This window comes from Lissotriton vulgaris, chromosome 3_1 (genome assembly GCF_964263255.1).
Source record: "Lissotriton vulgaris chromosome 3_1, aLisVul1.2, whole genome shotgun sequence".
NCBI classification, from domain to species: domain Eukaryota; kingdom Metazoa; phylum Chordata; class Amphibia; order Caudata; family Salamandridae; genus Lissotriton; species Lissotriton vulgaris.
Window position 1 is genome coordinate 168,059,249 of NC_141689.1, and position 23,960 is coordinate 168,083,208.

Here is a 23,960-nt window from a genome sequence, read left to right on the forward strand (position 1 = left end):
AATCATTATACGGTACTGTAATTACATTTACATGGCGTTACTACCGTATTGTCTTTCTTCTGATTTTGCTCCTTTGTGCCTCACCACTTTAGATTTGTGTGCGCGTGAGCGTGCGTGCATGCCTGAGGTTGCTGGTAGCAGGCCTTCTAATACAGGTCAATGAGGTGAAAAATTTGGCTGTTGAGATGGAAATTTCCCCCACGATTTCCAATATATGGGTTTATTGTTTATTAGTATAAATTTACTGTGCCAAATAGTGGAAGTGATTTTTAGGGTTTGTAGGAAGAGCAGAGTCAAGAATCTTACAGCAGTGCTTAAGGATCAGTGTAGACACCGTTTGTGGTTTACGCGTTAAAGACCAGTATTCTTGAAAAGAAAAAAAGGGGTAAGAAAAGAGTTTTCAAGGTCAACCCATAGTGGAGAATCCAATAAGAATTCCGAAAACCATTGAGAAACTTGACGTGAAAAAAAAACGCCTTATAACATTTTAAAAAGTCAGGGAAGTTTACACCCCCATCTGATTTAGGATGTGACAACTTTGATAATGACATTCGAGATTTTTTGTTATTCCACAAAAAGGATGCAAGTAAAGAATGACTCTTTATTACGTTGGGTACATCAACGGGATACACTTCTTTCATTTCTACATGTATGTCATCTTTATCACCTCCCTTCCTCTTTTCAGAGGAAATTTCAGACTCTACAAACCGCAGTATGCCCTGCATACACTCACTTTCAATCTTCTCCTCCTGCTTCTTCTCCTTCAGACATTGAGTGGGATAAATTACTCCATACATATCCCAAAGAGTCTAATATTTACTTTCATTTGACATCCTCTTCTAAAGATAGAGTCAAAACAAATGTAGAATTATCCCGGGAGCATGAAGATATGGTATGGCCCATCTCCCTTTGGAATAAGATTTGGACAAAAATTAGGTAATCGTCTAGGGCAACACTACACAAACTCTTTTCTTCATATACAATAGACTTTTATTATCTCCTATGTCCTTACATACCATGCTTTCTGAACACCCATAAACTTGCAGGTCGTGTCTCTTTGAACATTTACTCTTTACATGTCCATTTATGCTTAATTTTTGGATGCAAATTTGGACTCAGATCAATTAAAATTTCTGTACCATAACTGCTTTTTCATTTGCTGATATTTTTTTGAGAACTCTGTCTGATGATTGGGACTTATGTTTATCTCAGCTGCTATTTTGCATTTACTGCTAGCATATCACGAGCAATTGGAAGTACTTATCTAAACTATCCTTTTGAAAGTGGTGGTATGTTGTTTGCCATAATCACAGATTGGATACCACTTTTGTATACTTTATATCTCTTGCTTCGAAACGTTTGCACTTATGGTCTCCTATAACACGATTCCTAGATGATAGTGCAAAGCATTCTTTTGCTCCTACACCCTATCAACAAGAAGGTCTTCAGCCTCTTTGACTTTCCCTTAATTGGTATTAATATTGTTTTGGTATGTTTATTTTTATCACTAAAACAATTGTGTATATATATATATATTATACTATGTCTATCTGCAAACGAGCCAGCCTTCTTTATTTCCTGATGTATATTATCTCCTATTTAATGAATAACTTCTTCAAATTTATACAGTTCCATATGTAATTTTTCTTGTTTTCTCGTATTATGTTTCGATGTTTTAAGACTTCTTTAATAAACTCAATTTTTTTTACTGGAGAATAGAAATTTCCCACTCATGGTTCTGCAGTGCTTGCACCCCTGCCTTGTGGTCCTCTCACGGTACAAAAGGGGGTGGTGATGGACGGAGCATCTGAATCAATCAAACACTCACACCCAGTCAAAAGATCTGGGTTTAATCCATCACCGTTCTTTAGCCCACTCTGCCACCCCAGTTCAGACTTGGCTATATGCAAATCAGTCTGACCCTGTGCCTCATGGGAACAGTCCAGCCCGAACTGCCAAGCCATGTCTTCCCTGGACCGGAAACAAGCTTCCGAGGACCGGTTTCTGGCATTCCAGCCGTCTTCAGCCTGGCTTGCTTGAATCCAGTGGCAAAGTGAGCAAGGGACTCACGTCTGAGCATACCCTGCCACACTTATGGCGGCCAAACACCAATGAGGCACAGGGTCAGACTGTACAGTATAGCCATGTCTGAACTGGGGTGGCAGAGTGGGCTAAAGAACGGTGATGGATTAAACCCAGATCTTTTGACTGGGTGTGAGTGTTTGATTGATTTAGATGCTCCGCCCATCACCACCCCATTGTGTACCGTTGTGGTCCTCTCACAGCATGTCTCTATAGTTTTTGATATTTCACCTCTGTAGGGAAAGTGCCCCTGTTAAAATTCGGGGTCTCTAGTTGGCACAGGTAGGTACTTGTGATAAATAGAGACCCTTGCTTCTAGTCAGGATAAGGGGGATACACTCTTTAGATAACCCCTGCTCATCCCCTTGGTAGCTTGGCACAAGTAGACAGGCTTATCAAAGGCAATGTGTAAAGTATTTGTACCAACACTCACAGTAACACAGTGAAAACACCACAAATGGACTCCACACCAGTTTAGAAAAATAGCAGTCTTTAATCTAAACTAAACAAGACCAAATCGACAAAAATCCAACATACACAGTTTAAGGATATGATTTCAAAAGAGTTCTTAAGGTTGTGTTAAAATAATCCACAGCTGCGTCACGTTTTAGCCAAAAGTACCTTTAGATGCGACAAAAGTTCCAAGGGAAAGCTGCAGCGTTGAAAAATAAGCGATACGTCACTCCTGAGACCCTGGGGAGGCGATGCAACAACTCCGCTTAACGCAGCGGGCGTGTTGCGATGACTCCGGTCTGTATGGGGAGGGATGTGATACCTTGTATGGATTCCGGTGCGCAGGTTTCGTGGGAAGCGTCTCGCAAAGGTATGATGTGACGATCTTCGGAACTGCGACAATCTCAGGTGCGGCGGCGAGGCGCAGCCTCGATCTTCTCCTCTTATGGCCCCTCGATGTGATGGCTCTGCAATGACTCTCGCAGCAACGTGATGCGGTCCTCAAGCAAGAGGTGTGACGATCTCACCCAGTGACTATAGGCTGTGCGACGATACTCGCAGCAATTGTACTCTTCCCGCACAGAAGCGATGCGTTCCGCAAGCAAAGGATGCGTTAGTTCTTGCAGCGGCAACAGCGATGATCTCAATCTTTGCGGCGGCTGCAATTTCCTCGCACTGACGGGGATGCACTCCGCAAGCAAGCGATGCGTGAAATTTAGCAGATTGCCTTGAGTTTCTTCTTATCCAGCTTTCCAACAACAGGTACAACTTCCAGATGCATCACAACTGACCCAAACACTCTAGGAAGGACAGAACTCTCTCAGTAGAGTTCAGAGGGGAAGCTGAGAGTGAAGTGCTTTTGTTCCTGGGACTTCTTAACAGGGAGCCAGCTATACTCAGGCCCTTGGAGATCTCTTCAAGCAAGGGGACACAGCACAAAGCAAAGTCCTTCCCCTCTCCTTAGCAGCAAAGCAACTGCAGGTCAGCCCACAAGTACACAGCAGGACAGTCCTTCACCTTCAGTCTTCCAGCTTTCTCCTTGGCAGAGGTTCCTTCTTGATTCCAGGATGATCTAATCTTCTGTAGTTTGGGGTTCTATACTTGTACCCCTAAAAGTCTTTGTTCCCGTGCAGGAGTGCTCTGAGCCCGGTCTGAACCAGTTCTGGGTATTCCTTAAGTACTCTGTTTTCCTGGCTTCTCCTTTCCTTTCAGAGAGAAGGGCAGGGTCGTCAGCCGCCCAGCAGGAGGTGGAGTCAGCATTATGGAAGGCAGGCACAGCCCTATTCAGGCCCAGGTGCTCCCCCCTCCCACCACTCTAGATGCAGATGGAGCTATTCAGCCCAGGGATGGCCCACTCAGCCTCTGGGAGCCACACAGCCCATGTCTCTCACAAACCAGAGAGTCAATTCACAAACAGGCCAAGGCACACAGAAAGGTCAGACAAGCGAACAGACACTTTCTAAAAGTGCTGTTCTCAAACACAGAATTGAAAAACCACCTTTCCTAAAAGATGTGTTATTACATTCTGAGTTCAGGGATACCAAACTTTTATCTCCTATCTTGCTCCTATGGAAAGATATGCAGGTAACCACTGTACACAGCATTCCCCACTATAGCCTATGGGCAAGATAGCCTTACAATAGTGAAAAACAAAAATGGCTGTAATTCACTACCAGAGCATGTCACCTGCACTAGTACATGCTCTACCTTTCACATACACTGCACCCTGCCCAGGGTGGTACCTTGGGCCTTCCATAGGGGTGTCTAATGTGTACAGAAACGGAAGGGTTAGGACTGGTCAGTGGGGACACTGGCCAGGTTGACATGGCAGTCCACAAACTGCACACAGGCATTGCGGTGGCAGGCCTGAGACACCATTTTAGGGCTACTCATGGGGTTGCACAATCAGTGTTGCAAGCCCACTAGTAGTATTTGAACCACCAGCCCTGGCACACTCAGTGCACTTTACTAGGGACGTCTTGATGATACAAATATGCCAATCATGGATAACCAAATATAATAACAATTTACTCAGGGAGCACTTGCACTTTGACACTGATCAGCAGTGGCAAAGTGCCCAAACCATCTAAACCAGCAATAACTAAATTCAGCACAGCATCAAAAATACAGGAGGTAGAGGCAAAAAGTCAGGGGAAACCACGCCAAAGATGCCAGGTCTAACATGTGTCCCCTCCAGCTGAAAGTGGGGCAAACTGCCTCACCTCTTGGGAGTTTTCTTCACTAAGGAGGAAGAATCTGGACAGACCATCAACATTGGTGTTTTCTGTACCATGGCGGTGCTCCACCGTAAAGTCCATTCCCTGTAGGGAGATGGACCACCTCAACAGTTTTGGGTACTCACCCCTCATCTGCATTAACCATCTGAGGGGCCTGTGGTCTGTCTGAACCCGGAAGTGAGTCCCAAACAAGTAGGGCCCCAGCTTGTTCAGAGCCCAGACCACAGCAAAAGCTTCCCTTTCAATTGCACTCCACCTCTGTTCCCTGGGCAGTAGCCTCCTACTAATGAAAGCTACAGGTTGGTCCAAGCCCTCGTCGTTGATCTGTGAGAGTACTGCTCCCACACCATGCTCTGAAGCATCTGTCTGCACTATGAACTCACTGGAGAAGTAAGGTGCCTTGAGCACAGGCGCTGTGCACATAGCAGTTTTCAGGTCATCAAAAGCAGTTTGACTGGCATCGGTCCAATTCCCTCTCCTGGGCTGCTTCCTTGAAATCAGCTCTGTCAAGGGGGAAAAGATGGTGCCATATCCCTCGACAAACCGTCAGTAATACCCGGTGAGACCTAAGAAGGCTCTCACCTCTGTCTGGGTCTTGGGGGGCTCCCAAGCCAAAATGGTATCAATCTTTGCCTGTAGGGGCGCCACCTGGCCGCTCCCTACCTGGTGTCCCAAGTACACCACAGATCCCTGCCCTATCAGGCATTTACTGGCATTGATAGTGAGGCCTGCCTGTGGTATTTTCAAATAAATGATTAATCTTTGATGAGTTCTTCATGTAAGTTTACTGAGTACATAGGATCCCACCCAACAGCAATCAAGAGACAGCTACAACTGAGCAGCATTCTTCAAACCATCTTGACCTCATCACATTCTAATTCCATGAAGGCATGGAACCAAGTTGCACTTGAAATTCCACCAATACAGGATATCACACATCCCCCTCCTATAATAACTATATATAAATCAATATTAGTTTTATTAAGAATAATCCTCTAGCTATAATGGACGTTTAATTGACCTCAAAGAGCGACGATAATGATTATTTTCATTCTTGTTTTTAGAGAAAGAGTCAGAGTCTCTTGAAACTACATGCCCTCCAGAACAATCATATTCTCTTTGCAAGTCTTTGTTGGATTTTGATCTTACAACCACCACTCTGTTGAGATTCCATATACAATGTTCCTGAGTTTTAACAGCATTCTGGAAAACTTTTATTACTAACATAGGTTCAAGAAATTTAGAATTACCACCAGAAAATAAACCTGGACGTCTAATGGCAACCTAATCCCCCACATTAACCAACGTTTTTTTTACAGATTTTTTCAAGTCAAAATACCTTTTCCTTTGTTGAGCCTTATGCTCTTCTCTAGCATTCAAATCCTCACAATTAATACTTTCATCTCTACCTTTTGTCTTGCAATTTTCATTGACCCAGCCAGAATGGTTCTAATTTGGCATTGGCATTCCTTTACGAAACAAAAGAAAAGGAGATTTCCCAGTTGTGGAATGTGGAGTTACTCTGTATTCATATATTGTTTTACCAACTTCACCCTTCCACTTAAGGTGTGTAGATTTTGCCAAAGTAATGGTCTCTTTCACCACCCTATTCTACCTCTTGATCATTCCATTTCCTTCAGGATGATATAAAGCACAAGTCTTGTGGACAATCGCACTTTGTGTAAGAAAATCTTCCATTTCCTTAGATATCAGCTGCACCCCATTATCAGTCAAAATGGATCTCGGGTTTCCTTCTCTATGAAATAACTCCTTTAAACATTTCAAAATAGATTGTGTACCTATACTGGACACAAAAATACCCCTGGCCATCTTGAAAACATAGACATGATGACCAATAAAAAAGTTTGTGAACCTTTATGGTGAATGGGACCTAATATGTCTAAAGTACTATCCTCCCACGGACCCATGGGACGTCTTCACACAACCATGGGTTGCACTCTAGGAGACTTAGATTTATCACTTAAATTATATTCTACACAGTTACGTATTTCCCTGTCAACAAATGTGTCCAATCCAGGCCACCAATAAGAACATCTTAACCTTTCTTTTGTTTTTGTGATACCAGAATGAGACACATGAGCCATATCCATTAACTCTTCTAAGGCTCACAGGAGGAACCAATCTTGTGCCACCAAATAATATACCTTTATCAACTGACAATTTAAGTCTCACACTCGAAAAAGGACCTGTGGATGCAGAACCAGCCTTCGCACTAGTCCAATCGCCACGCATCAATGTACAAACTTACATCAATGTCTCATCCTGTGCAACCTCACTAGCCCATCTTTCTTCAGTTATACTCACTAGATCTAAAGCACAAACCCATTCCTCTTCAAATTCACTGTCCTCAGTTATAGAATTTTCACTGTCATCTGCACTTATATTATTATCACGAGGAACAAGGCGAGAAAGAACATCTGCTATTCTGTTCTCAACACCAGTGATATATGTCATTTGAAAAGAATACTCTTGCAAGCCCATAACCCATTTTGTGATTCGGCCAGAAATTAAATCTAAACCCTTTTTCTCAAAAATTTCCACTAAAGGATGAAATCCGTTCTCACTTCAAATTCCATCCCCCACAAATTTTCTTTACATTTTTTTATGGCCCAAAAGTCTCCCAAAGCTTCTCTCTCAACAACTGAGTACCTAGACTCAGGGTCTCTCAAGCTTCGAGACAGAAAACTTATGGTTCGCAAACCTGAAGGTCCGTACTGTTGCAGGACAGCTCCTAATACCTTTTCAGTGGCATCAGTAGTGAGAATCGGTTTAAGGGATGTATCAAAACTTTCCAAAGACAGGGCATTTTTCAAAGACTGCTTAACTTTAGAACATTCTGATTCACATTCAGGTGACCAATTGTAGCTTACACCCTTCCTCAGCAAACTTCTCATATTAGAAGTGATTTCTGCAAAGTTCTTTACAAATTTGGCATAATATTCTACCAAGCCTAAATATTTCATTAATTCTTCTTTATTGGAAGGGGAAACATATTTTGTATGACATGTACTGTGTCAATCTTAGGTTTGACACCACTAGCATCAATTTTGTGACCCAAATAGTTTATTGAATCTGACCGAAACTTACATTTTTCTTTTTTCACAGTAAGATTACTTTTGTTCAAGTTGTTGGAATGTTCCTCCTTTTCCATAGCAAATATCAAAATATTATCTTGGTAGATGCAGACCCCAGGTAAATCCTTTAATACATTTTCCATAACCCTCTGAAACACAGAAGAAGCCGAAACAAGGCCAAAAGGCATTCTTTTAAATCTAAAAGTACCGAATGGCGTAATGAATGCTGTCAGGTCTCTACAACTTTCTTCCAATTCAATCTGATGGTATGCGGAGGTCAAATCAATAGTGCTAAATATCTTTGCACCATCCAATAGAACTAAAAGTTCTTTAATATTCGGCAGTGGATATTTATCAATAACTACATGTTTGTTCAAGTGGCGCAAATCAACACATAAGCGAAGATCGCCATTAGGTTTTCTTGTGGCCACCACCGGAGCCAACCAGTCCGTCCCCTTTACCTCTTCAATAATTCCACTTTCCATGAGTTTCAACAATTCTTTATGCATGTCTTCCCTAACTTATAAAGGAACACTTCTAACCTTGCAGCATACAGGGACAGAATTGCTCTTTAGCTTGATCTTATGTTGATATCCCTTCAAACAACCAAGATTTTGTTTGAATGTGTTTGGAAATTCATCAATGAGAGTCTGCACAAAATTATTTTCATCACATTTGTCACCAACAGGTGTAACAGTTTATCTAATCTGTATAGGAGGATCAGCATTTGGATCTAAATATACACCTAAATCACCCTGGTGGAGCCAACTAATTATACTATCCCCTTTCTTAGATATGTAGATTTTCCCAGCAATTACTCTATTCTTGTATTCAATCATACCCATGAAATAACCATTCAATTTAGTTGGTTCACCACCATAAGCCAGGGGAATTATGTCTGGCTTAAAAAGTTTGATCTTCTTACAAAGTTTTGATTTGTAGAACTCATTTGAAACAATGGTTATCTTTGCACCAGAATCAAAAAGTACTCTAGTTGTCTCACCGTCAATAACTATATCATCCAAGGCACAACTTCTCTTCTTAGAACTATCTTGAACCTACTCCCGTCAGATCCAAGATGGCGGAGTGAGGGTCCGTGCCGGCTGATTCACCCGTGAGCTCCGCTCTCCTTTCCTTTCCAGAGCGCACGAAAAGTGAGAAACGAAATGGGATAGCTTAGGCACTGAACCGAGCATACTCTGATTTTGACTGACTCCCTACACCTGGGAGAAAGAGAGCTTTGTTGGTGGTTTCCCGTTTTCTACAAGCCGATGCTTTTGCTCTCTGATGCTGCCCAGCTGCTACGGTAGCTATTACGAGAAAGGATCGTCAACTCCGCGCTCAGCTGGTTTGGTTCTACGCTCAGCCGCCGAGTGACTGCCGGTACACAGTGGTTGCGAAAGATGTCTCCAAAAAACCCAAACCCACTACCGCCACGCCAAACAAGGAACAGCAAGCAGGCGGTGGTGGCGGCGGCGGCGGCAACGGCAGTGGTGGCCCCTCCTGTAGCCCCAGCCGTTACAGCCGTTACTGGTAGCATTTCCTCTGCAGTAACAACAACGCCCATCACGGCAGTGGCTTCTCTCCCACCGACTATGCAAGCGCTTATCGGGGACACTTCAATGGAGAACAACGAGGACTTTGCTACACTGGGGGAAAAGAAAACTCCGACCACAACGGCAAAACAGGTATTGAGGCCGCCTATTTTATCAGCTGGGGTACAGACCAAGAGCTTGATCTCTAAAACAGATAAAACCGGGCTAAAATCGTCAGGCAAAGCAGGGGGGGGGGGCAGCGGGAGAGGCTGCTGTACAACAACAGCAAAAAGTATTTTCAAATCCCAGTGCAGCACAACAGGGGGGGAACCCAGTAATGACCGCAAGCTGCCAAGATACCGACCATAACGCCAAAATTGATACTGGTGTAAAAAATCTTCTACTGATCCCTCGAACGCACAATTTGTTTTATTGGAGGCTAACAATGTTGACAATAATGATGAAACTGTACAACCATTGGCAAAGGGAAGTAATCCCTCTTTAGTCATAGCTCACCAATCACGGCAGGATTTCCCAAATGCCACAAAGCCAGCCTCTTGCGACCTTATACCAAACAACTTAGAGGGGATACCAGAAGTTCAGCTGGAGGACAATGAATGCGAAATACAAAACGAAGCAGAAGCATGTACTATGACTTCAATGGGCACTGAGTTAGACTCCTATGAGGAATATGAGGCAGAAACAGAGACTGAAGATGACATCTCTGCCATTCAACCAATGGGTGGGAACACCTTTAAGACTAAACTTAAGGGCAAACAAAAGGCAAGGAAAAGCAATAAGGCTGGTGCTATCTCTAAACGGCTAAAGCAAAAGGCAATAATAACCTAGCCTTAAGGAAGAATATCCCAGAAAAAAGCCCGCTTAGAAAGTGGATCGAAGCAAAAGGCCTGGTCAAAACTATGACGTTAAGGTTATCAGGAGCGAGCCCAACAGACTCTATACCAATAACGATCTCCCCTGATAAGAGTATATTGACTGATCCGGACAATAAACCCTTGTCGGACTGGATAGAAAGACCTTCACTTCAAGAGCAGGACAACGGGCCACCTGATAACCCGGAGCTAGTGCCAACGCATGAAGACAGCGCTATACATTCAGTCACTCAACTATCCGCCCATGTAATAGCTAGTCCTCCTTTTTCAACGGAGTTACCCTCTGGCTCGGTCACAGTCTCTTCTATAGCGGATTCAGGATCAGGAAGGGAGGGAGCTACTACCTCCTCTCTACTGGACCTTACAACTAAAATTGGGGGGGTATCACAAGAAACCACGGAACTACAGCAACGAGTGGTACAGGTGGAGGAGTCAAACACCAAAATGGCAGGAACAATGGAAAAGCACGACGATCAGCTGAAGGTACTACAGCTAAAGGTCGAGGACCTGGAGAACAGGCAAAGGCGATCTAACTTAAGACTTTTTGGTATTCCGGAGAGATCAGAGGGGTCAGACCCCAGAGCGTACATCGTAGGGGTGCTTCAGAAGGCCTTTCCCGACTTGGCAGATTGGGATTGGGACTCGCAAATCCAGCGGGCCCATCGTCTGCCTCTGTTTCAGAGGAATAGAGAAAACCATTTCCCACGTCCCTTTCTAATCTATTTCGGCAACTTTCTTCTACGCCAAGCGGTTTGGCAGAGAGCCCGCCCCAACTCTCCAATAGCCATAGGAGAGTTTTCGTTCTTTGCACAATCTGATCTCAGTAGGGAAACTATGGATAGGAGGTGGCAGCTCCGTAAACTGATGGATCCTATTAAGGCCTGCGGAGGGCAGGTGTTCCTCCAAGAACCTGCTCGTCTTATGGTTGTGAGAAACGGGCAAACTCATATCTTTAACGACGTCAAGGAAGCAGAGACTTATCTATCCAGCATCAGCTCTAGCCAGAGCCAGAGCCAGACTTAAAATTAAACCAGTACTAGCACTAAGGGTGACGACTAAGCTACGTAAAGGGAAGTTGGGGAGCACAAAAAACACAAAGAAGGAGGAGCCAAAGGCAGACTAAAAAGAAAAAAAAGGAAAAAAAAGTAAAAAGAAAGAGAAAAAAGAAAAAGAAGAAAAAAAGGGGGGTAAAAACAAGAGAAAGGAATAGTAAGAACTATATATCTTTTTTTTTGTTTTTCTTTTTTTTTTTTGTACGCACAAAGACGCTTGCTGAAAAAAGGGAAGGGGGGCAGGAGTCTCTCAGGGTGGTCCACCATACGAGCTGCCTCACCAACGGCAGCTACCACTGGAGGGTGGTTCTTCCCCGGCTGGGGTGAGAGCCAGGGGGGTGGGAGGGGGGTGGGACCCCATCTCCGCAGATGGGGGGCAAGGGGAGGTACGGGGGGGGAAACTCAACAAAAACTGTTTGCTGGCTGACAAAGGAAAATATCTTGAAGCATTTGATGAAGATTGTAAATCATTGCTTATGGAATGGATTATTGATTGTTTTAGATGCTCGACAGTTCAAGACCTATTATCTGACCATGCGAGGGGGGGCTCAATGTTTCCACTAACATTTAAATGCATGTAATAAAATGTTTAGCCTGGAACGTCGCAGGGCTTAATAGCAAAAACAAAAGATCTCTGGTATCAGAAGAGTTAAAATTACATAATCCCCACTTTTGCTTACTATCAGAAACACACATCATATGGAAAGATAGGAAACTATTAAGTCAAATGGGGTATGACACTCTGGTATGTTCTACTCTCGGGACCCCCACTAGAGGGGTTGCTATACTTAAAGATAAGCGATTCAGGGCCGAAGTCATGCGAACCGCCCACGACAAGGACGGTAGATGGGGTTGCGCAAATCAACTATTTAAATATCAAATATGTTTTATGTGTGGTCTACGGTTCAAATTTAGATGAACCAAGACATTTTGATCAATTAAATATGAAACTTTTGGACTGGGAGGGGGGAAATCATTATAATGGGGGACTTTAATTGCATCATGGATTATAAAATTGACACAACCAAACCGCATGCTCATCATAGGATGCACAAGACTAGGATATCTATATTGGACTTATGTCAGACACATAATATCAAAGATGCTTGGAGATATTTGTACCCAAATATACCAGGATACACATATTACTCCGCACCCCACAAGATGTGCACTAGATTAGATATGGCTTTAGCTAGCGACAAACTACTACAGGCTGGTTCCATGATTCTTTGCCCCCGAATAACATCTGATCATAATGCACTAATAATGACATTCGACACACTAAATATCAGGACACCTCCCAGACCATTCACTTTTCCTAGACACTTAATTTCAGACCTAACTTACGTGACACAGCTTAAAGCCCATCTTAGCGAATTTATAAATATTAATAAAAACTCAACTGGGTGCTGCATGGTATGGGACTCCTGCAAGGCAAGCATTAGGGGCTTCACACAGGCTTATGTGTATAGGCAAAATGCAGAACAGAAGCAACATAAGATCACACTATTAGCAAATATAACCAAACAAGAAGAACTACTAGTTAAAGCTTTACAGTTCAATCTCCCAACTACTATAGAAATCAACCTAAAACTCAGCGCACTAAAAACTGACATAAAATCTAACTTCATTCGGAAAAGTAGTGCAAGTATCCATAAATTTAAAATTGCGCAATATGAGGGGAGGGGACAAAATTGGTAGAATCTTAGCCTATAAAGTTGCAGAAGATAGAGCAGATACCTTAATTTCTAATATCCGAGGGCAAGGGAACATATTATATAATCAGCCACTAGACATACTGGACCAATTTGCCGAATATTATAGAAACTTATATACCCCGGATAGCCCTGTAGATCAAGACCTAGTTCGGGAATATGTTAGTGATTATTTACCGAATATAGAGAACTTATTAGGCTTGGGTTCACTGTCTAACGGAATATCACCAACTGAACTACATCAGACTATTAATTCCCTACCTACCGGAAAAGCGGCAGGAGAGGATGCGATACCCTTGGAACTTTACAAAATCTGTAGATCAGAATTAGAACAGTTATTGCTGGAAGTCATGCAATCAATTGGACAAAATGGAACGGCTCCCAAATCTTGGAACTGGACAAAAATAATTTTCTTTTTAAAGAAAGGTAAGCCCAAGGAGGAGAGAGGGTCATATCGTCCCATTTCGCTGATAAATACTGACGCGAAAATATTTGCTAAAATATGGCACTTAGATTAGCCCCATTTATGCCCAAAATAGTTAACCCGCAACAACACGGGTTCATCTCTGGGAGAGATACAACGACACATGTAAATATGGCTCAATATGGCTATTACAGCGTTCGATGTCGCGGAGACTGAGTCCACCCCACTCGGCATGATCTTATTAGATGCTGAAAAAGCCTTTGACCGAGTGGGGTGGGACTATCTCTGGAGCGTGCTGTCCAAAATGGGTTTTCGGGGGAACTTTTTGAAGGGTATCAAAGCACTTTATGACAAACCTACCGCCTGTATTAGTTATGGGGGCCTGACTTCATTAGAATTTCCCATTTGCGTGGGACCCGTCAAGGATGCCCCCTCTTACCCCTCTTATTTGCCCTCTCATAAGAACCATTCTTGCTAGCCCTTCACTCTCAACTTGATCGTGCCTTTCAGCTCCGGCTTACAGGAGCTGAAAATGACAGCCTATGCGGATGACATTTCTGTATACACCACCGCCGTCGCTAAAGCACTGAAAGGAATATTCATAGAGGCTGGGAAATTCGGGAAGGTGTCAGGCTATAAACTTAACCGACAGAAGACACAAGTTATTGCTAGTTACTCCCCCACCGTAGCTATCCCCGAGATCTGTAAAGAGGCAACCTATTTAGGGGTTAAATTAACGGCCAGACTACAAGATATCAATAATATAAACTATAATGATTTGATTAAAAAAACTACTCTTCTACTGAAAAAATGGAATAAATTACCCCTGAATCTGATTAGCAGAATCAATCTTATCAAAATGAAAATCTTACCAAAGTTTGTTTACTTATTTCGATCTATTCCACTTGCACTAAATAATACATTCTTTCAGCATCTAGACGGGCTCTTGAGTAGCTTTATATGGAGTTACAAAAAGGCCAGAAGATCTTTAAAAATGGTAAAAAATAATACAAGTAAAGGAGGGCTGAATTTCCCAGACTTTAAACAATATTTCTGGTCCGCGTTTTTTACACGTCTACGCTCCCTACTGCATGGAGACAGAGTTCTTTTTTTCCATTTTTTTATGTTGAAACAAGACTCACAATTTTTTCCACTCAAAGTTAATGACCCGAACTACTACAAGGGGGTGAGATTTAAGACTGCTAGAGACATTGTTAGGATCTGGCTTAATGTATTAAAATTTTGTAAAACAACCTTTTTTCACCAGAAATTACCGTTGTGGGGCAATCCAGGTCTCCCGGCTATTTTCACGGATGCTATCACTTATAACTGGGCATCTCTTGGGATTAAGACACTGGAGGATCTGTACGGCTTACAAGGGTTTCTAGATTTTAACACGCTCAAACAGCTATATGACTTACCGGAAGCCACAAGATATAAACATCTGCAAATGCACGACTATTTGATCAATAAGAAAAAGATTCAAAACATCAGGGAATGTGACATATGGACTTGTCTCTATTAAAAAAAAAACAAATCAGTTATTAGTGAAGCCTATAAAATACTCAGCATGTTTAAAACGAATGATGGTGATAAACTGGCTCCGAAATGGAGCACTCAACTAAATATAAATATTACTTCTAATCAGATTGAGCACTCCCTGGCTAACATAAATAGCCTTGTACGATCATCCAACCTTCGGTTACAACAATTTAGAACGACCTGCATGCTCTACTACACACCCGAAAGAATATCTAGATGGTCCCCCAACGCCTTATTTAGCAATCGTACTAAATGCCCTAAATGCTCAACTGATGCAGTTAATCTTGAGCATATGCTGTATTCATCCCCCAAATTTAAGACCTTTTGGGGGGATATACAGTATGTTCTCAGATTAAAAAACATTTTGTTCTCTACAATCACAGCTGCCTCGGTCTTATTAGATCTTAATCTTTCTTCACCCCCACAATCAGCCCTAGCCACTATACTCATCTCTTGTGCCAAATTAACCTTGGCTAGGGCCTGGATAGATCCGGAACCACCGACGGTTTGGAAGTGGTGGACATTAGTCACAGAAATACATGCCATGGAGCTAGCTCTAGCAAATCTTAGAGGAACACGCTCACTGATAAAATTTAATAGAAATTGGGGTATTTTTTTAGAGTAAAAACCTACTCAAACGCTGTACAATTGTTAAGTTTTTCTTGTTTCTTTTCTTTCTGTAAAGAAGAATACGTTTATAGATTGATTTTGTAACAGGAACTCTCTTTATTGTCTCCTTATATCAAATTATCTGGTCTGGATTATATATACTTTAAACGTCTTTCTGTATATCTATGAAACCATCTATGTATTCTTTTTGTCTTCTACTTTTTCTGTCAGCCGGCTAACAATAAAAAAAAGTAAAAAAAAAAAAAAAAGAACTATCTTGAACCTGAACAACTATCTGACTACATACAAAGTCTTCTTGAGAGGAGTCAGAATTGCTTTCATACATTCTTCAAACCATCTTGACCTCATCACATTCTAATTCCATGAAGGCATGGAACCAAGATGCACTTGGAATTCCATCAATACAGGATATCACACTGCCCTTTGCACAGTCTTCAACACTTCACAGAGGTGTTGCAAGTGTTCTTCCCACGTGGAGCTGAACACAGCAATGTCATCCAGGTATGCGGCGCTGAATTCCACCAGCCCGCTCAGTACCTGGTCGACCAGTCTCAGGAATGTGGCAGGGGTGTTCTTCAACCCAAAGGGCATGACACGGAACTGGAATTGCCCGTGTGGCGTTGAGAATGCAGACCTCTCTTTGGCCCCCTCAGTTAAGGAAATCTACCAGTACACAGATGTTAAGTCAAACGTACTGAGGCAACTCCCAACTGATCCACAAGCTCATCAGCTCTGGGGATGAGGTGTGCGTCAGTCTTGGTGACTGCATTGAGCCCACGGTAGTCCCCACAAAACCAGAGTTCTGGAGTGGCACCGGGCGCAGCAGCTTTTGGCACTAAGACCACTGGGCTAGCCCAGGGGCTGCTGCAGGGCTCAATTACCCCTAGCACCAACATCTTGGAAACCTCTTCCTTGATGCTGGCCCTGACCTTGTCAGCTACCCTGTACATTTTTTGTTTCACAGGTAGACTATCTCCACTGTCCACATCATGGACACACCAATTGGTGGCACCTGGGGTCAGGGAGAACAGGGAGGAAAACTGACCCAACACTTGGCGACAGTCCCTCTGCGTTTCTGGGGTCACGGTGGGCGAGAGAACCATACCATCCACTGACCCATCTTGCTCCTTGGCTGCCAGGAGGTCCGGAAGAGGGTCAATTTGTTCTTCCATTCCAGCATCTGTAGTCAGGAGCATTGTCACATCAGACCTCTCAAAGTGGGGTTTGAGGCGGTTCACATGCAAGACCCTCAGGGGCTGCCTGGGGGTCTTCAAGTTAACCAGGTTGGTTACTTTGCTCTTGCGCTCCACCATCTCATATGGCCCAGTCCACTTGTCTTGGAGCGCACAATGCTACACAGGCGCCATCACCCACACTTTCTGCCCAGGTTAAAATTCGACCAGAGTGGTATTCTGGTTGTACCATCTTTTAATTTCTTCCTGGCTAGCTTCTAGGTTCTCCTGAGCGAGTTTACTGAAGCGTTGTGTCTGGTTGCGGAAGGCCAGCACATAGCTGAACACATCCTGGGGGGTTTTCCCACGGGATTTCTACCACCCCTCACCAGTGTGAGATGTCCTCTAATAGGGTGGCCATACAGAAGTTCAAAGGGACTGAACCCTAAGGACTTCTGAGGCACCTTCCTGTGGGCAAACAACATACATGGTAGAAAGACTTCCCACTTCTGTCTCATGGTCTCCACTAGGCCCATAATCATACCTTTCAGGGTGCGCTTGAACCTTTAAATCAACCCGTTTCCTTGAGGGTGGTAAGGAGTGGTGAACTTATTAGTTACCCCACACTCCTCCCACAGAGACTTCATGTACCTAGAGATAAGGTTGGTATCCCAGACGGAGACCACATCTCTGGGGAACCCCACATGGGAAAAGAGCCCCATCAATGCACGGCCCACCACAGGGGCTGTGATTGTCCTGAGAGGGACAGCTTCCGGGTACCAGCTGCATGGTCCACCAAGACCAGGATGAACCTGTTGCCTAAGGCTGTCTTGGGGTCCAGTGGCCCCACGATGTCGATGCCCACCCGCTCGAAAGGGGTGCTCACCACAGGAAAGGGTGGGAGGGGTGCCTTGCACATCCCTCTGCTCTTGCCACTTGCCTGACATGTCTGGCAAGATCTACAGAAGGTCCCGACGTGCTTCTTCATCTGGGACCAGAAGAAGTGGGTGACAGGCCTTTGGAAGGTCTTGTGTTGCCCCAGATGTCTTGCGAGAGGCACGTCATGAGCCACACCCATGAGGAAGTTCCTGAAGCGCTTGGGTACCACCAGCACACGGGCTGCACCGGGCTCAGCGAACTTAGGCTCACTATAAAGCAACTCATCTTCCCAGCAAAGGTTATGATCCTTGGACTCTCCACCTGCTGCCTGGTCTGCAGCCTGCTGCCGCACACCAATGAGGGAAGAGCATTCCATCTGCACTTTGCAGAATTCCTCACTGGAGGGCCCACCTTCTTACTGCCAATGGGTCAGCTCAGGTAGGTCCCCCAGTTAGGCCACCTGTTCGTCGGTAGGCTCCAGGGCACCCCCCTCAGGTTCTGCTCCTTCCTGGGCTGTGGGAACGGCTGGGGCGGGTTTCCCATGCCCCCTGCCTCTTCCTGTCCTGGCAGGCCCAACATCTCCATATGAGCCTGGTGTTCCACTTCCTTCCACAGGGAACTCTCCAGGTCATTACCTAGTAGACCGTCTACAGGCATGGATGGACTCACAACAACCTTCAAGAGACCTGAGACCCCCCTCCACTCAAAGGAAACCTGCACCACTTTGCAGAGGTGCACTGAGTTGTCAGCTGTAACTACTGGGTGAAGTACATTGGGAATGACCTGCTCTTCAGACACATACTGACACCTCACAGAGGTCACACTGACTCCTGTGTCTCTCAGAGCCTCTACCTCCCTCCCATTAATGGTCACTTTCTGCCCATATTTCTTAGTGTTAGGGGGCAGATAGGTATACTGGACCACCTCTTGGTCTCTTAAAGAGACAAAGTTCATGACTGCTAGCCCCTCCTCCCCACTGGAAATTAACTCCCCTCCCAAAGCTACACTTGCTAAACTCGGGGCTGGAGTACCAGTGGGTGCTGGAGGATTCTTGGGGCACCTAGAGATAACATGTCCCACCTCATTGCAGTGATAGCTGGTATGGGGACCCCTGCTGTCCGTTCTGCCCCTAAGGGGCCATGGTTGCTTGGGTTTGGGGGGCTGGGACTCCTTACCCTGGGAACTGTTTTGGGGCCCTTGAGAGAACTCCTTTTGGTTACCCTTGTCCCCCCACTCTTCTGCTGGGGACCCTGCCCACCTTTGGCTGTGGCACCCACAATTCCTCTGTGGACCCTCGTACTGGTCCAGCGGTCCGCCTCCTTAGCAAGCTCAATGGGGTCTGTCAGCTTGCTGTCTAACAGATGCTGGTGCAGCTCTGGAACACAAAGACTACTCTAGCGCCAAGACGCCTACGGGTATTCGTGCACTCTACAAATTGTAATAATAAATAAATAAATAATAAATAAAGTGCTCCCAACTAATTAAATGCAACAACCCCTTATAATCAGTTTCTTTGCTGCCCTTCATCCAACCTTCCAGTGCATGCGAGTACAGATTCACACACTCCATCCAAGTCTCAGACTCTTTCTTCTAGGAGTTCCTAAACTGCAGTCTGTACCATATCTGAGACATAGGGCCTCCTTCATATTGGGGTAGTTCATGGTACCTGCTAATTCTAAGGACTCCAGAGCACTCCTCCCAGAAGCCTCAAAATGTTTCCACAGGCCCGCCCCCCATTGCTGTTCAGGCACACCATTTATTCTTAATGCAATCTCATAAGAAGTAAACCAGGCATAGATATCCTCATTCCTATTGTAATTCTGTACCAGATCCTTGGGAATATATACTTTACTCCCATGTACTGCCTGTGCGCTGCCACCATTTGAACGGGACTCCAGTTCCTTAGCCTTGATGTCCAGTTCTCTCATGCTCAACTCATGAGCCAGAAGCAATTAATTTTCTTCCAGGGCACAGGCATTCTTGCTCTCCTCCGTCGCCATGTCTCTCTCTTTCTCCATTCCCAATTGCTTCATCTTTAACCGATGATTTCCAAGTCATAGTTTCTCACTCTCTGATTCTGCTCTAACTATTCTGGGGTAAGACCCCTACAGGAATGGGTGCTGCCAGGCCTTGAGCCTGGATTGTCCATAGGCAAATCTTGGGGTTGAAACCCCTCCCTTCCACTTGCATCATTTCCCTCTTGGGCCTCCCCCCAGGTATTCAAGATTTCACAAAGCAACTGTGATCCTTGTCGAATTGTTTGAGCTGCTCAACTTTGTAAGATAACAAATCCTCAATGCAAAACCCCAATCCAGCCTCCAAACTTGCTACCTTTCCATTCTGAGACATGATGCTTTGAAGAGTTACTCAAAAATAGAACCAAAAAGAATCAGAACACAGTATGTGGCTGCACAGTGGTCTGCACTAAACTAGTGATGTACACCAATCACTGTGGGTCAAGTACAAATACAAGTTCAAATCCTCACCTCTGACCACCAATGTTTGAATTCGGGGTCTCTACTTGGCACAGGTAGGTACTTGTGACAAATAGGGACCATGGCCTCTAGTCAGGATAAGGGGGATACATTCATTAGATAAACCCTGCTCACCCCCTTGGTAGCTTGGCACGAGCAGACAGGATTATCAAAGGCAAAGTGTAAAGTATTTGTACCAACACTCACAGTAACAGAGTGAAAACACCACAAATGGACTCCACACCAGTTTAGAAAAATAGAAGTATTTAATCTAAACTAAACAAGACCAAAACGACAAAAATCTAGCTGCACATGAAGAGCTTGGCTGTCAGTACATAACCGACATTGTTGGACTGAAACCTCTGTTATGCTGGATAAAATTATGGTTAAGTCAGGAAATCCCCCTAACTCACCAGATAGTGGAAGATCTTGTATCGCTTGATTATGCTATGTGTGTACCCTGGCTTAAATATTTGAAGTCCCAATTTTTGAAGCTTGGTCGTCTGAACGTGTTTGAAAACCCGAGGGATATAGTCAAGGGTGATGTTGCAGCAATTAAGAGGGCCTTTTTTATGGATCGTAGTGCCCTAAGAGATGAGGTTGAGCTTTTGAAACCTAATGTTAGAAAGTACATCATGTTAAGAACTTGTGATATTATGGAAATGTACCTAACATGCTCCTTCTCCTCTCATGATAAATTTTTGCTGACCTGGTTCAGTTTCAACATCTTCCATCATATTTTAATCAGACCAAAGTCGGACATTTTTAAGAAACCAGCAGCTCGCTGTGGCTGCGACGGGAAGTCTCCACAGGATATGCTGCATTTTATATTTTTATGCACATTTTATGAGTACCACCGTAGGCGGTATCTTGTTACTCTTTTAAAGAAATTAAATTTTAAACAAATTAGACCCGCCCTTGTATATTTACAGCTGTTGCACTTTGACTGTGTTCTCCAGGTGTTAGAATTTTTAAAACTAACTGTGAGAATAAGAAAATGCCTAGATGAGTAATTGTGAATTACAGCCCGAAGCACTTTTGCACTTTTTTCGCACATGGGCACTACTTGCACTTTCCCTGTACTGATCTTGTCTACCCACTTTGTTAAGAAACTTACGTGTTGTATGTATTTAATATTAACTTTGTAACTTTGTGATGTTTTTAAAATGAAATGTATAATGTTCTGTACTTTTATGGATTGCAATATATCCGAAATAAAGTCAATTTGATTTGATTTGATTTGACAAAAATCCAACATAAACAGTTCAAGGATATGATTTCAAAAGAGTACTTAAGGTTGTGTTAAAATAATCCACAGTTGTGTCATGTTTTAGCCAAAAGTACTTTTAGATGCGACAACATTTCCAAGGGAAAGCTGCAACTTTGAAAAACAAGCAATGCGTCACTCCTGAGACCCTGGGGAGGTGATGCGACAACCCCGCTGGACGCAGCAGGTGTGTTGCAATGACTCCGGTCTGTATGGGGAGGGATGCAATATCTTGTATGGATTCCAGTGCGCAGGTTTTGTAGGAAGCGCCTCGCACAGGTAGGATGCGACGATCTTCGGGACGGCGACAATCTCAGGTGCGGCAGTGATGCACAGCGCAGCGCCGATCTTCTTCTCTCGCGCCCCTCGATGAGATGGCTCTGCGACGACTCTCGCAGTAACGTGATGCGGTCCGCAAGCAAGCAGTGCAAGAATCTCACCAAGTTAAGATAGGGTCTGCGACAATACTCGCAACAATGGTACTCTTCCCGCATGAGAGCGGTGCGTTCCGCAAGCAAAGGATGCATCGGGTCTTGCACGGCAATAGGCGCTGCAACTATCTTGATCTTCGCGGCGGCAGGAATTTCCTCGCACTGAAGGGGATGCGCTCCGCAAGCGAGCGATGTGTGAAATTTAGCAGATTGTCTTTAGTTTCTTCTTATCCAGCTTCCCAACAACAGGTACAACTTCCAGAGGCACCACAACTGGCACAAGCACTCTAGGACGGACAGAACTCTCTTAGTAGAGTTCAGGGGGGAACCTGGGGGTAAAGTCCTTTCGTTCCTGGTACTTCTTAATAGGAAATGTAAGTCAAAAAGGAATCCCTGGACTACATATGCTTTTCTCCACACTCTTATCTTTCATACACCCAACTCTTAAGTGCAACACAGTTTTTAAATATGTATCAAACCAACACGAAAATATGACATTTACACTCTATGTATTCAGATCACTTTCTGAAAGGCATTATTTAAAAACATACATTATATTATCACATTTGAACCAATTGATCACAATGTTACATAAAATATACCATGTTAAAAAACAAAATCATATAAAAACCACAGAATTGTTACTACTAAGCTTCCAAAGTTTCCAAGTACATAATAAATCACAATTGACAACCCCTCCTAACCTGTAGGTACAAAAATTCCTACTACCATACTTTCCTGACCCAATAACCTCATACAATTTTAGAGTAGTTAGAAAATACAGTATCCAAAATTGTGGTATATCTGTTATCTTGTTGGGTTTTTATTGGGTTCTATTTATCCAAGCGTTGACGCGTTTCGGTGTTATTTTATTGATATGGTAACACTTTCTTCAGGACAGCAAAATTCATAGGGTCATCGTTTATATATTTTCTTTAAAATGAAATGGTGGCAATGCTTGTTTCCCTCCTTTTCCTGCTCAGGAATTGGTTGTGATCCTAAGGGATTTTTGTTGCAATCAGGGTGTTGACTTGCTATTTGGTACATCTCCCTTTTCTTAATCAGGTCAAAGTAGGCAGAGAGAGACCTATGTAGAGCAGGCCGATGTTCCTGTCACACTCTTCTCTTTGATCTTGGAATTCTATGGTTAACCTTATAACGACCTGCCCAAGAACTGTACGGTTTTCTATTGTCCCGTTATAGTTTCCTGTGTACTCTTCTGATCTTTGTTCCAGTACCTATCTTCCTGTATTGAATTAAAATTCTCCAAATGAGGTATGGCGTCTTATTTCTGTATTACAGTGAACCGGATATGTTCAGAGTTTCTTTCAAAGCGCGCGTCTACCTCGTTTGGAGAATTTTAATTCAATACAAGAAGATAGCTACTGGAACAAAGATCAGAAGAGTACACAAGAAACGATAACAGGACAATAGAAAACCGTACAGTTCTTGGGCAGGTCGTTATAAGGTTAACCATAGAATTGCAAGATCAAAGAGAAGAGTGTGACAGGAACATCGGCCTGCTCTACACAGTTCTCTCTCTGCCTACTTTGACCTGATTAAACATGGGCGAATTTTGCGAATCTGACGTTCGCGAATTTGCGTATTTGCGAACTCGCAATCCGCAAAATCCGCAAATTCTCACAAATTTGCGGACTTTTTTGTTTTTATTGTGTTCGCGAGGGTTTCTGCCAGTTCGCGAGGGTTTTGTACCAGTTCGCAATTGCGAACTTACTTGTCGGCACGCAACGGTCGCGACTATGTTGTTTCTACCTCTGGTTCATCATCAAAGGTTCACAGCACCCTCTGTTTCAACACTGCCACCCTCTGTTTCACCCATGCCACCCTCTGGTACATCAATGCCACCCTCTGGTTCATCATCATCACTGTAGATTATGGGGGGGAAAAGCAAGCACACCTGCCCTGCTTCAACTGACATGAATTAATTTGGGGTTGATTTATTAATGTGTCACTGTTTTAAAATTCCAGTCTGGCACCTGCTTCCTTATCTGTAATTTGCTTTCTGTTGCATTGCAATTTTTTTTTCCATGACCTTTGTAGCCTACTTGTAGCTATTCT